Genomic DNA, 11,721 nt, shown 5'->3' on the forward strand with positions numbered 1-11,721 from the left:
GACTGCTAACAGAAGAGATCTCTGATAAAACAAGACAAGAATAAAACATGAGAAGATACGCCAAGATACGGTATGGCAAATGACTGATGGGGGAAGGGGAAAAACTTTCTTTCCTTATGTGATTAAACAAGAATCCCCTCCCCTCACGAGTCAGAAATGTCGTTTTAAGGACTTAAGCTGTGGATTTAAGGCTGTGTGGAGATAAACTTTTGAACCAAAGCATGTTTTAAGAAGAGCATGGAATGTATAAGAGCTTTGGAATGACGCAGTTAAAAATGCCGTCGCCATATTGGGAAGTTCTGTCAGAGGTCTTGAGTCTGGGAGGAGAAAGAGAGAAATAGAGCTGTTTATATATTGTGGGTGAAACTCCACAGAGGGACTTAATAGCGACAGTTTTGCGAGATTAATGATGGAGAGAGCAATGTTATTTATGAAGGTGATGATATATGGAAACCATCTTGATTTGAGGATTGGAAGAAAGGAAAAATTCACACAGTCCGCAAGGGATTCCCACACAGAGGAGTGAATGTTGCCAGATTTCATGTCATGTTTGCAGAGCTCTGTGTATTGCAGAGTTGGTCCGCCAATGGGCCTGATGCCTGAAGCCAGCTTGGGGATCCTGTCATCTTCCATTATGTGAGTATGGCCAATCCAGCCTAGATGGCGCTGAGACAGGAGTGTGAACATGCTGGGAATGTGGGCCCCAAACCTGATGCACTGTGTCAAGAAGATTTGGGGTCCCCAAAGACACATTCTACGAGGAGCGGGCTTCAGGCACCAGGCCTGTTGTCAGGCCAACTCTGCAATACACAGAGATCTGCAAATGTGGTTCTATACACCTATTCCTGCTAGGAATAGAGTGATGTGGTATCACTCCATTAAAAAGATATGCCCCTGCCCCATTCTTGTATGGGGACTTTTGTTAATGACTTAAAATGCAATCCTAACAATGTTTACTCAGAAGTAGGCCTTGTTGAGTTCAGTAGGGCTTACACCCAAGTTAGGATTGCAGTCTTAGGTACGCAGAGTTTCAGAACATTTGTTTGCAGATTGATGTCCATTCTTAAGCAGATGATTACTAGAATGTCAACGCGTACATTCAGATACATCTATCTCTATACATCTGTATTCCAGACAATATGGCCAATGGAAAAGGATGATGGGAGTTGTAGTTTACCAACATCTGGAGGGCCAAAGTTCCTGATCCTTGACATAATGAATGGCATTTGGAGGGTATTTAAAAGCCAATCATTCGCCGCCACCTCCCTTCGCCTTCTGGAATGTGGCACCCAGCTCTCCCTCAAGCAGTGTGAGCTTAACTAGTCTCTATACTGGGGGTCAAGTAGGATTTTTTCATTTCTTTCTGCAACTGGCAGGCAGCAGGGAATAGATGCACTGGATGTTGATCATCTAGACTGATTGGTTTAAATTATTTGCTCACTTGGCAGGTGTATGTGCAGGAAAGGAAAGAGGTGGACTTGGATGGCAAGTACCATGCAGCAGTTTCAAGTGACTAGTGGTTCCAGAGGCTTGCATACTGGGTGCCAATGCAGTTCTTAAGTTATTATTTAACAAGGTGAGCCTAGTTTATCCTACACATGGAGCTTTGGGTCTCTATTTTGGGTCTCTTAATGACTTGGAACCCTGAAGTTTGCAGTCTTAATCTAGAATTGTTTAATGGTCTCTACTAAACAGCTGGAGGAAGCAGCATTCAAAAATACGAATTCTGACGCAATATGCTTATGTGGCACTGTGTTGATCTGGAAAAATAATTAAAACATATGAGAGAAAGTTAAAGCAAGGCATTCTCAAAGAACCTAAATATAAATCCCAAGATTTCATCAAATGCTTCCAGCCATCAGACCATTTGCAAACTGAAGACAACCTGTTTGTTTCCGCTCTGCTTTATTCCCACATGCACATTAACCTAATTTCACAGCAGAAAACAAACATTAAATAAATAAGAATGATTACTGCAAATACATTACCTTTCATCTCATGACTTTGGAGCCCAGCTGTTATCAGTTGCTTTTTATTGTGGAAGTGGGAAACTTCACAGGCCCCCAAATTAATGAACTGTCATAACACATCCATATTTATTTATTGGCATGTGTAGTCTGCCAATTGAAGTCACTGAACAAATCTGAAAGTGTGTTTAAATCCACAATAATTTATTGTGCTAGAGGGAGCTGCATCGAACCCCTTTTTAGTTAATCTCAGCTGGCACTTTATACATGCAAATAATGTACGAGATTGTCTGCATGTATGAAATAGCACCCTGTTTGTATAAAATCAAGGCCCCTAATTAACAAAAACCAGCATCTGTTTAAGATTCTGGGCTGATAAAATATGCCTTGTGAGTGCCATATCATTTGCATCGTGCAAATCTTCTGAACTTGCTCAGCCAAAAGTACAATTAACTTTTAATCTAGTTATGAAGTTAGTCTCACTTTATACATTATCAGCTCTAACACTGCTCATTAAATTGTTGCAGATACCGCAATCCAAAAGGATGGGAAAATCTCTGGAAAGTCATTACAGATTTTAGAACTCACTCTAGCTCCATAAAACTGCTGTTCTTTCCATGTTTACCATTTGATTAAGCTTCCTGTTGCCAGATAGTTTGATGATGTCACAGAGCTAAGAGGATATGACTTGTAACGGGAAGCAGGTGAGGCAATTGCACATCCAAACATTTTTCAAAGACGGCCTCGAAACAGGACCATCTCATATTTAACAACATGACTTTGTAGGTGCCCAGGCATGAGTCTGTATCATAATAAGAGAGTAACAAAATGCCATCACTGTTATTTGTTGTAAAAGTATGAACTGCTTGCATTATAACTGCCAGCATTAAGGAATATGAAAGCTGCAAACAGAACATTTTTAAATAACTATAAAATTCCAAGCAAGATGTACAAAGGAAGGGTTTTATACAAAATTAATAAATAAAATAACTAAATAATATACCTTTGTGCAAATTAATTGAAACAAAGTATGGTTTCTCTCTTTCTCGTAGTCCCGTACTCAAAACAAACAGGAAAAGTCAGTTGATCATTATGGTGTCAGAAGCCTGCAGCCAATAGAAGGAATGATGTGCTCACCACAATATATTGAGGTTCTACGAGAGAGAGTTATTCCAGAGCTGGAAAAGAGGTATCCTGAAGGTACAGGGATATTGCAGCAGGACTTAGTCCCCCGTCACACATCAAAAGTGGTGAAGAAATTCAGGACAGAGCAGCAAATACAGGTACCTGATTGGCCAGGGAATTCCCTGGACATAAATGCCACTGAGAATTTGTGGGCTATATGCAAAAGTTGCCCCCGTGCTGTAGACTGTACGACTATGGAGAAGCTCATTCAGGTGCTGATTCAAGTGTGGTACAGGGATCCGAAAATCAACAGGGACTGTTCAAAACTAGTAGACTCCATGCCAAACCGTGTTCAAATGCTGATTAAAAATAGCGGAGGTCATATTGAATACTAAAGTACGTATATGTGAGTTTTGTACAATAAACTACATTATTTGTTTCAATTAATTTGCACAAGGGTGTAATATAGAAATTCTTACGAAACACAACTTCTGAGCCCACTGTCTTTGATATGTGCAGGAACTGCGGTCTTGATCTATGCTGTTCCAAGCAGAACTTATTTACATGGCTTTCCAGCATGCTCAGTTTGGCCCTGCCTTCCTCCCGCTTCTGAGAGCTGCAGTTTAGCCCTTAATTTGGAATGGCAGGCTAAGGATAATTAATGAGGCTTCTTCTATTTTTATTCAATCACCAGGTAATTCAGAGGGGAATCACCAGCCCTCCAAACGCACCCTTTACCAGTTAAGCTGAATTCCTTTGTCTCAAAGATCGGCTTGCTTTCAGCAAATGAAGAGGGGAACTAAAGTCCAAAACAATGCCATTCTCTTTGCTGAGCTGCAGGCAATTATCCCTGTCTTTTTATACCAGAGTTAGGACAACCCAGTTTCACATGAGACCCATAGGAGGAAAGCAGAACCTTATCTGTTTTGGCCTTCTGTCCATCAAGGAGAATAGTCTGTTCAGCTTCTCAATAATTTGCTCACACCTCAAATAAAGACATCTTTTTTTAACGCGTGCGTAGATCATACAAATATTTAACAGTATCATTCACCAAGATTGTGGTGGGGAGGTGACAATGGTGGTTTTAAAACTACAATTGAAGCCTTTTTTACCTAGGGATCCATTAGCCACGCCATCCCCTGGACCTCGGAGGGAACAAAAGTACCAGGAAAGCAAAATCTTCTTTGGAGAAAAAGAGTTTATTGAGATCTGAGCACAGAGTCAAGGTCTGTACTCAGAGACAGCCTGCTAGTTAGTTCCTAGAAATACTGGCTGTAAAGCAAGACACTTCAGCAGACTTTCTTATACCCCCAGACTTCCCCAATCGGCTAGCAAATATTGCTTGCTTAACACATTTTATTGCTTGCTAAACATTCCTGTCTTTCTGCTAAGCCAAGCACTCCCTCCCACCTCCTTGTACACGTGTCTTCTTTTGCTAGCTAAGCATTCCCTTCGTATCTCTTCTTATTCTTGCATTACTAAGCAGAAGTAAAGTAGGAAACATCTTGCTAGTGGTTTTCTCGGTTAACAGCAGTTTTCTGGCTAGGCAGGAAGCGACCTTCTGACCTGTAGCTAGCATCAGCAGTTTCAAGTAGCTGGTTAGGCAGAAAACGACCTCCTGACCTGTCTGATTTAGACTTTTGCAAGCAACTGCAATTTTGGGCTGTTTTGACCATCCTAGCAGAGTGCAGGAATTTACTATGTGTAGATAATATTAATGATTAACCGTTCCCCTCTCCCTTCACTCCCTCCTCTTCTTCTGAACAACCTAATACTTAGGTTCGTTCTGGGGTATGGGCCTATACTCCCTCATCACAGCGATGACTGTGGGTCCTAGCTTCCGTGACAGGAGTCTTTGCATCATTTGCTGCAAGCATTGCAATAAGCAGGGTATACAGAAGCAGAAAAGCAATAGAAGCATTATTGGGCCTATTCTCCCCACAAATACGATACCGTTCATGCCAACAGAAATACGAGAGCATCCATACGACAAGGGCGGTACATATCACTCCTACCCACCAAACCCAATATCTCCATGGTTCCTCCCACCAATATTCAGGGGGTGTGCTCATTGTTGAAGAGCCCACTGATATTTGTGCCCGACTACCTGTTGAGCCTCAAGGATGAGAGCCCACCGGTGAGCTGATGCTCCCACTATGTGGGTCAATTTTTCTATTAGCCCTGTTGGGTGGATTGAACTCTCGTGCTGCCTCCCTAGTGACCAGAGCATATGGAAGCTGAAATCCTGGGGTGGCAATTCTTACTGGCACTTGTTTAGTAATTTCAATGCACACCTGGCTAAGGCTCCCACCCCTGCGGTACTTGCATTAAGATAGGTTCCGTCTCATCAATCGCCTGCATTAAGATTAGAACCTGGTCCGCTAGATCAGGTTGGTACAGTGCTCTACCCCCCGGATAACAGTTGACTACCCTCCCACAGCAGCAAGAGCAGTCCAGAACTCGATAGATTTCGAACGTCTCTGCAACTTCCCGTATGAGCACTATCCACATGTGCTGGACAGTGGTGTGGAAGAGGAGCCACAACGGGGTAGTGGGATGTCTTAATATGGTAACCTCATCAAACCCCAGTTGCCAATAGCCAAGGAGCACGCCATCTCTTACCACCGGCAAGACGAACCAGTCGTAGCAGAGGCCAGCAGGCCAATAGGGTTGGTATGGTTCGGTAGGGTCAGGGCAATAAGACATAGAGCAAGTCAATAAAGAAAATAAGAGAGAAAAGAGAAAGTCTTTGTAACTGTCCTTGTGATGATTAGTCGCAGGATCTCGTTGCCCGTGGCCTAACGCTTTTTCCTGGTAGCGTCAGACACAAGGTGATGATCAACTTCAGAGGGTCAGCGGGATTTCTTTTGCAAGTCCAGACACCCTTCTTCAGATGCGTGTGATGTACCCAGGGGATCACCTCGACTACTTTCACTGCAGTTGGGGATGAGGGGGTCGCCAGACGCTGTCACTCAGAGGGACTGGTGAACCGGCTCAGCGAGACTGCCACGGGACTGCAGGTGTACGCTTGAGGGAATACCTGGAAAGAGAGCAAACACACACAACAAACACAGGGATTGCACTTGTTCTTGGGTGATGTGATCTCCCATCTGCCCAAACCGGCGGGGATGCCTCGGACGAAAGGGGTTGGCCTGCCATATAGAAGTTCAAAGGGCGATAGTTCTCAGTCTCTTGGTTGGCGCACAGGGCACATTTTGGGATATAGAATATTCTCCCAAGGTGCGCCTTAGCAGCTGGGCCTCCCAAATGGGTGGGCTCGTGGTAATTCTTTACAATTGTGCTGGCCAGATGTTGGGGCACAAAAACACGGCTGTCCGGTCCTTCCTGGAGCGTTGCTCCTTCTTGGCTGGTCCACTGCTGTTCATCAAGGGTGTAACGTGGTTCCACATCGTCTGGAGTGAGTTCTGGTACCAATATCAAAAGTCCTGGTGGTGCCTCTAAATTGGCTGGAGAACAAATGTCTACGTTGGGGGCGCTGCCTGCGGGCGCCCCTCCCATCCAATTCTTCACCGTGCATAGAGATATCAGCAAGGCGGTCGTCACTGGAGGGGATCTTCAGGATGCTGAGACACAGTCCAATCTGAAGCAGCTTTCTTATGTGGTGGACCCAAGGGGTGGTGCCAGCGACCTTCACAGCTGTGGGTGTGGAGAGCAGATGGGCCCTTCCAGCACGGCGGCAGTGGTGCCTGGGACCGGTCTCATCCACACCACGTCACCTGGCTCAAACTGGTCATGCAAGAAGTTCGGGCCTGGGTTGAGAGAGAAAATCTCGAGAGAGAGACTGTACATAATTGTTCAATTCCACATCTTGAGCAGGGATAGGTGAAAGCATGCACACATAAGGAACCGGTCTCCCAAACATCACTTCAAAAGGGTGACAAGTGAATACGTTTCAATGGGAGGCTACAGACTCTAAGCAAAGGCAAGGGCAACATGGACACCCAATTAGACCCTGTTTCTTGCGTCAGCTTGGATAGCTGATTCTTTAAAGTCCTGTTCATTCTCTCTACCTTTCCAGAACTCTGGGGTCTATAAGCAGTATGCAGCTTCCAGTTGATCTGGAGCGCTTTTGCCAGTCCCTGTAGGACTGCATGAACAAATGCTGGTCCATTGTCAGATCCTATGGACCTTGGCAATCCATAGCGAGGGATGATTTCCCTAAGCAGGCACCTGGTTACTTCAAATGCCTTTTCAGTCTTTGTTGGCCATGCTTCGGCCCTCCGGTGTAGGTGCACACTGCCACCAGCAGGTAGCGGTGTAGTCCACAACGGGGTAATTCAGTAAAGTCCACGACAAGATCTTCCATAGGTGCCGTTCTACTGTGCTGAATCCCTGGGGGAGCCAGTGGTCCGGCTCTGGGATTATTCTTTTGACACAGCAGGCATTTCCTGGAGATCTGGGCTGCCAGTTGGTAGAGGTGGGCTGTATAGAAGCATTTCTCCAGCTGCTTGGTTGTAGCATCTGGTCCTATGTGGGTTGAATCATGGTATCTCTGAGTAATCTGCCGAGAAAGGGACTCTGGAATCCATATCCTGTCATCAGGGGTAAGGTACCATCCTTCTTTGGACAATGTCAGCTCCTGAGCATCTGCAGTGTCCCTTTCCTGCTTCGTGTAAGCTGGCATGTCAGTGGTGCTTAAAATTTCTTCTGGGACCAGTGCTCCAATAACCGAGGCGGGGGCCAGTTCTTGGGCTGCTTCCTTGGCCACTCTGTCTGCCAATCGGTTTCCTCTGGCCACTTCTCCTGGTCCAGTCTTGTGTCCATAACAATGGATAACTGCCACTGCATCGGGCTCCCATACAGCATCCAGAAGGTTCAATAAAGCTTGTGGGTGGGCCACCTGGCTTCCTCTGGAGGTAAGCAAACCTCTTTCTTTCCATAAGGCTCCATGGGCATGTAAAGTCAGGAATGCATACTTAGAATCTGTATAAATGTTTATCTTCTGTCCCTTTGCCAGGCTCAGGGCTCTGGTGACTTGGAATTTTTAACGCGGATGTAGTAGTAGCATCTGACATTTCCTCATTTTAGCCTGGGAGAGGAAATAGGTGCCTTTCGGCAGATGGCACGCTGATTCTTTCCTAAGCGGCCTCGCCCTCCTCTTCTTCTAACGGTGGACCTCCCGTCTTCAGGGCCATCAACTTCTTTGCCTGGTACTTCTTTTTCTTCTGGGTCTCTTTTCCTCTCTGATTATAAGTGGTTTGGGCTATTTTCTAACATCCATTTCAGGGTGTGGCCCATCTGGATTTTTCGGCAAATATCGGGCGCTGCCTGGGCTACAAAAGCAGTTTTTATGATAGGGGCATTGGCAGCCTCATCTGGGTCCACAGGAGTATACTGGCGGTAGGCTTCCTTCAGCCTCTTTAAGTAGGCTCCAGGGGCCTCCTCTGTTCCTTGTACTATTTCTCTGGCCTCCACGAAGTTGGTGAGTTTTCTGGCTGCCCTCCTCATGCCATTTAAGACATTCTGGCAATAAATGGTGAGAGTATTTTGCCCTTCAGTGATCTGATAATCCCAATTCAGTGTATTTTCAGGATATCCTGCTGCAACAGCTTGATCTCCTGCCCCCTGCGCTCTCATGTGTGCTCGGACTTCAGCATGAATTTGCCTAGCCTCTTCTGTAGTTAGCAGGGCATCCATCAAATATTACACATCATAAAAAGTGGGGTTGTATGTTTTAAAAAAATTCCCTCAAACAGCTTAATGATTTTGGCAGGGTTTTCCTCAAATGAAGGGTTTTTGGTTCCTCCAATTACAAACATCTGCACTAGAGAAGGGACATGTTGAACTGTATGAGTTCTATTGGGCACCACCCCATCAGGTCCCGCGGGGGCCAGAGGGTCATACACTCTATGGAGAGGCATCACTCTGGCCGCGCCCTTCTCCTGTGCTTTATGTGCCCTATGGAGGGTCACTCTTTTCACTGCTTTCCCCACTCTTTTGTCCACGGGATTGGGGCTGGGCCATCTGTTCCCTGTGGCGGGGGTGGTGCCAGGGCTGTTGCCGGGGCATAAGGCGGTGGGGGCATTAAAACTTTATCTTCTTCCTTCTCTGAATCCTGGAGGACTGGGGGGTTGTCCTCCTGTTTTCCTGACTGAGCAGATACTGCTGCCTGAGACCTTTTGGCAGCATGACTTCAGCCAGGAGGGGGGGGTTCTTTTCCATATTGGTCTTCCATGTGGAAATGTAGGGGATTTGATCAGGGTGGACATTCAAAATGTTCTGATATAATGGATTAATGAGTTGCAAATCAAGGGTCCCAGTGGACGGCCAATTTGTTATTTTGGGGTGGGCCAATCTAATTTACACAATGTCCTCGTCCTCCCCTCTCATTAGCTTGAATCCCCAAAAGCATTTCAAAGGGGTACTTTTACTTTGGCCAGAACCCATTTCTTCCAGATCCTTCGCTACTATTCACAGTAAAAATTCTCTCACACTTCACACACAACAGACCTACAATTGCTCGGCCAAGGGGACACTAAGCCCTGGCCCACACTTGACAATTCAGTCACTGGAGTATCTTGACATGCAACATACAACATACAAAACACACCAATATAATTTCAACACACTAAACACACCAAAATAACTTCAGCATGCAATACACAAAACACACCAAAATAACTTCAGCACGCAATACACAAAACACACCAAAATAACTTAATTTCAACATGTCACATGCTACAGTTTGTCAGAAAATGCACAACCCTACAATCGCTCGGCCAAGGGGACACTAAGCCTTGGCCCTCATTCAACAATTCATCCACTGGAGTATCTGACACACAACATGTCAACAAAACACTCAATTCCCTCTGCCCCATTCCCTTTCCCAAACCTTTACCAATTCCTTTCCTGGTGGCATTCTTACTGCCGGGCACTCTACTGCCAACTACCAGGTGAGGCTGATCAGGCCTCTGGCCCTTTCCCTCGGGCCCCTAGCCCTTTCCCTCGGGCCCCTAGCCCTTTCCTTCGGGCTTACCTTTCTCCGCTGCGGACCTGTCCCCTCGGCGCCGTTCTGTCCTCTTGTTCTCCCTCAACTAGATGTCTCCGCTCCAGGACGGTGTGGCAATCTCCCCCTACAAACTGGCAGGGTGTGCACCGGAAATGCGAACGCCGATTGGAGCTGTTCACCTTGGTTGAGCCTGGCCCTCCGGTCCGTATTTGGGGAGGGGGCTGATCCCGGACGAGCCCCCAAAGAAATGAAGCCTTTTTTACCTAGGGATCCATTAGCCACGCCATCCCCTGGACCTCGGAGGGAACAAAAGTACCAGGAAAGCAAAATCTTCTTTGGAGAAAAAGAGTTTATTGAGATCTGAGCACAGAGTCAAGGTCTGTACTCAGAGACAGCCTGCTAGTTAGTTCCTAGAAATACTGGCTGTAAAGCAAGACACTTCAGCAGACTTTCTTATACCCCCAGACTTCCCCAATCGGCTAGCAAATATTGCTTGCTTAACACATTTTATTGCTTGCTAAACATTCCTGTCTTTCTGCTAAGCCAAGCACTCCCTCCCACCTCCTTGTACACGTGTCTTCTTTTGCTAGCTAAGCATTCCCTTCGTATCTCTTCTTATTCTTGCATTACTAAGCAGAAGTAAAGTAGGAAACATCTTGCTAGTGGTTTTCTCGGTTAACAGCAGTTTTCTGGCTAGGCAGGAAGCGACCTTCTGACCTGTAGCTAGCATCAGCAGTTTCAAGTAGCTGGTTAGGCAGAAAACGACCTCCTGACCTGTCTGATTTAGACTTTTGCAAGCAACTGCAATTTTGGGCTGTTTTGACCATCCTAGCAGAGTGCAGGAATTTACTATGTGTAGATAATATTAATGATTAACCGTTCCCCTCTCCCTTCACAATGAGAAGCCTTTTTTCAGTGCCTCCTATTATGGGGCTTAATTGCCATAAGTACTAGTCGTAAGATTTGTCAGCCATTGTGCCATAATACCAGCCCCACAATTTGTGTCTATATTGAAAAGATGAGCTCTCAAGTTAACTACTGGTAAGATTTACTAGAGGCCGACTTCTTGAAAGGCCTTCCTTATACATCAGCATTTCCAGATTATATGATGATCACAGTAATCTAGTTTTGATCAAACTCAGCTCCATTTTTCTAAACAGGTACTCGTTTCTAGAACTACTGAAATTCTACTACAAAGCTGTTCTACTACAAAGGAATTTCAGAAATAGACTGGAAAGAGAAGCTGCTGAATTGCAACTTATTACCAAACTTAAAACCATGGAGGGACCTGGTCTGAACAAAGACATTGGATTCTTATCTCATTATACATGACAAAGCCATTTTTCACCTTCTCACCCCTTGCTTTTTCCTGTAAGACCTATTGCAGTCACTAAGAGTCGCCAACAGGCTCATCACAGCTATCTGCCAATCACCCATTCCCACCACCCTTCTGAGTAATACCCCTCCCCACCTTCTCACTATATAGAAGAGTCTGGTGACTTCTGTTTCAGTGTATCTGAAGAAGTGTGCATGCACACGAAAGCTCATACCAAGAACTAACTTAGTTGGTCTTTAAGGTGCTACTGGAAGGAATTTTTTTATTTTGTACTGAAATTCTGTAAGAAAAATGGAATTAGAGGGGATGTATGATGACATCAC

At 45.4% G+C, this 11,721-nt stretch overlaps 2 long non-coding RNA genes across 2 annotated transcripts; both read right to left on the minus strand.

Moving 5' to 3' along the window:
* Positions 1–4,272: 4,272 nt before the first annotated feature.
* LOC309360518 lies at positions 4,273–10,952 on the minus strand. The gene is made up of 2 exons (XR_014164198.1): positions 10,090–10,952; positions 4,273–6,132 (listed from the first exon to the last, which is right to left on the minus strand). It is a non-coding gene; the product is annotated as an uncharacterized lncRNA (long non-coding RNA).
* Positions 7,749–9,673, minus strand: LOC309360519. Its single transcript, XR_014164199.1, has 2 exons — positions 9,555–9,673; positions 7,749–9,520 (listed from the first exon to the last, which is right to left on the minus strand). It is a non-coding gene; the product is annotated as an uncharacterized lncRNA (long non-coding RNA).
* Positions 10,953–11,721: the final 769 nt, after the last annotated feature.

Source organism: Podarcis melisellensis, assembly GCF_964234715.1.
Source record: "Podarcis melisellensis genome assembly, chromosome: 17".
NCBI classification, from domain to species: domain Eukaryota; kingdom Metazoa; phylum Chordata; class Lepidosauria; order Squamata; family Lacertidae; genus Podarcis; species Podarcis melisellensis.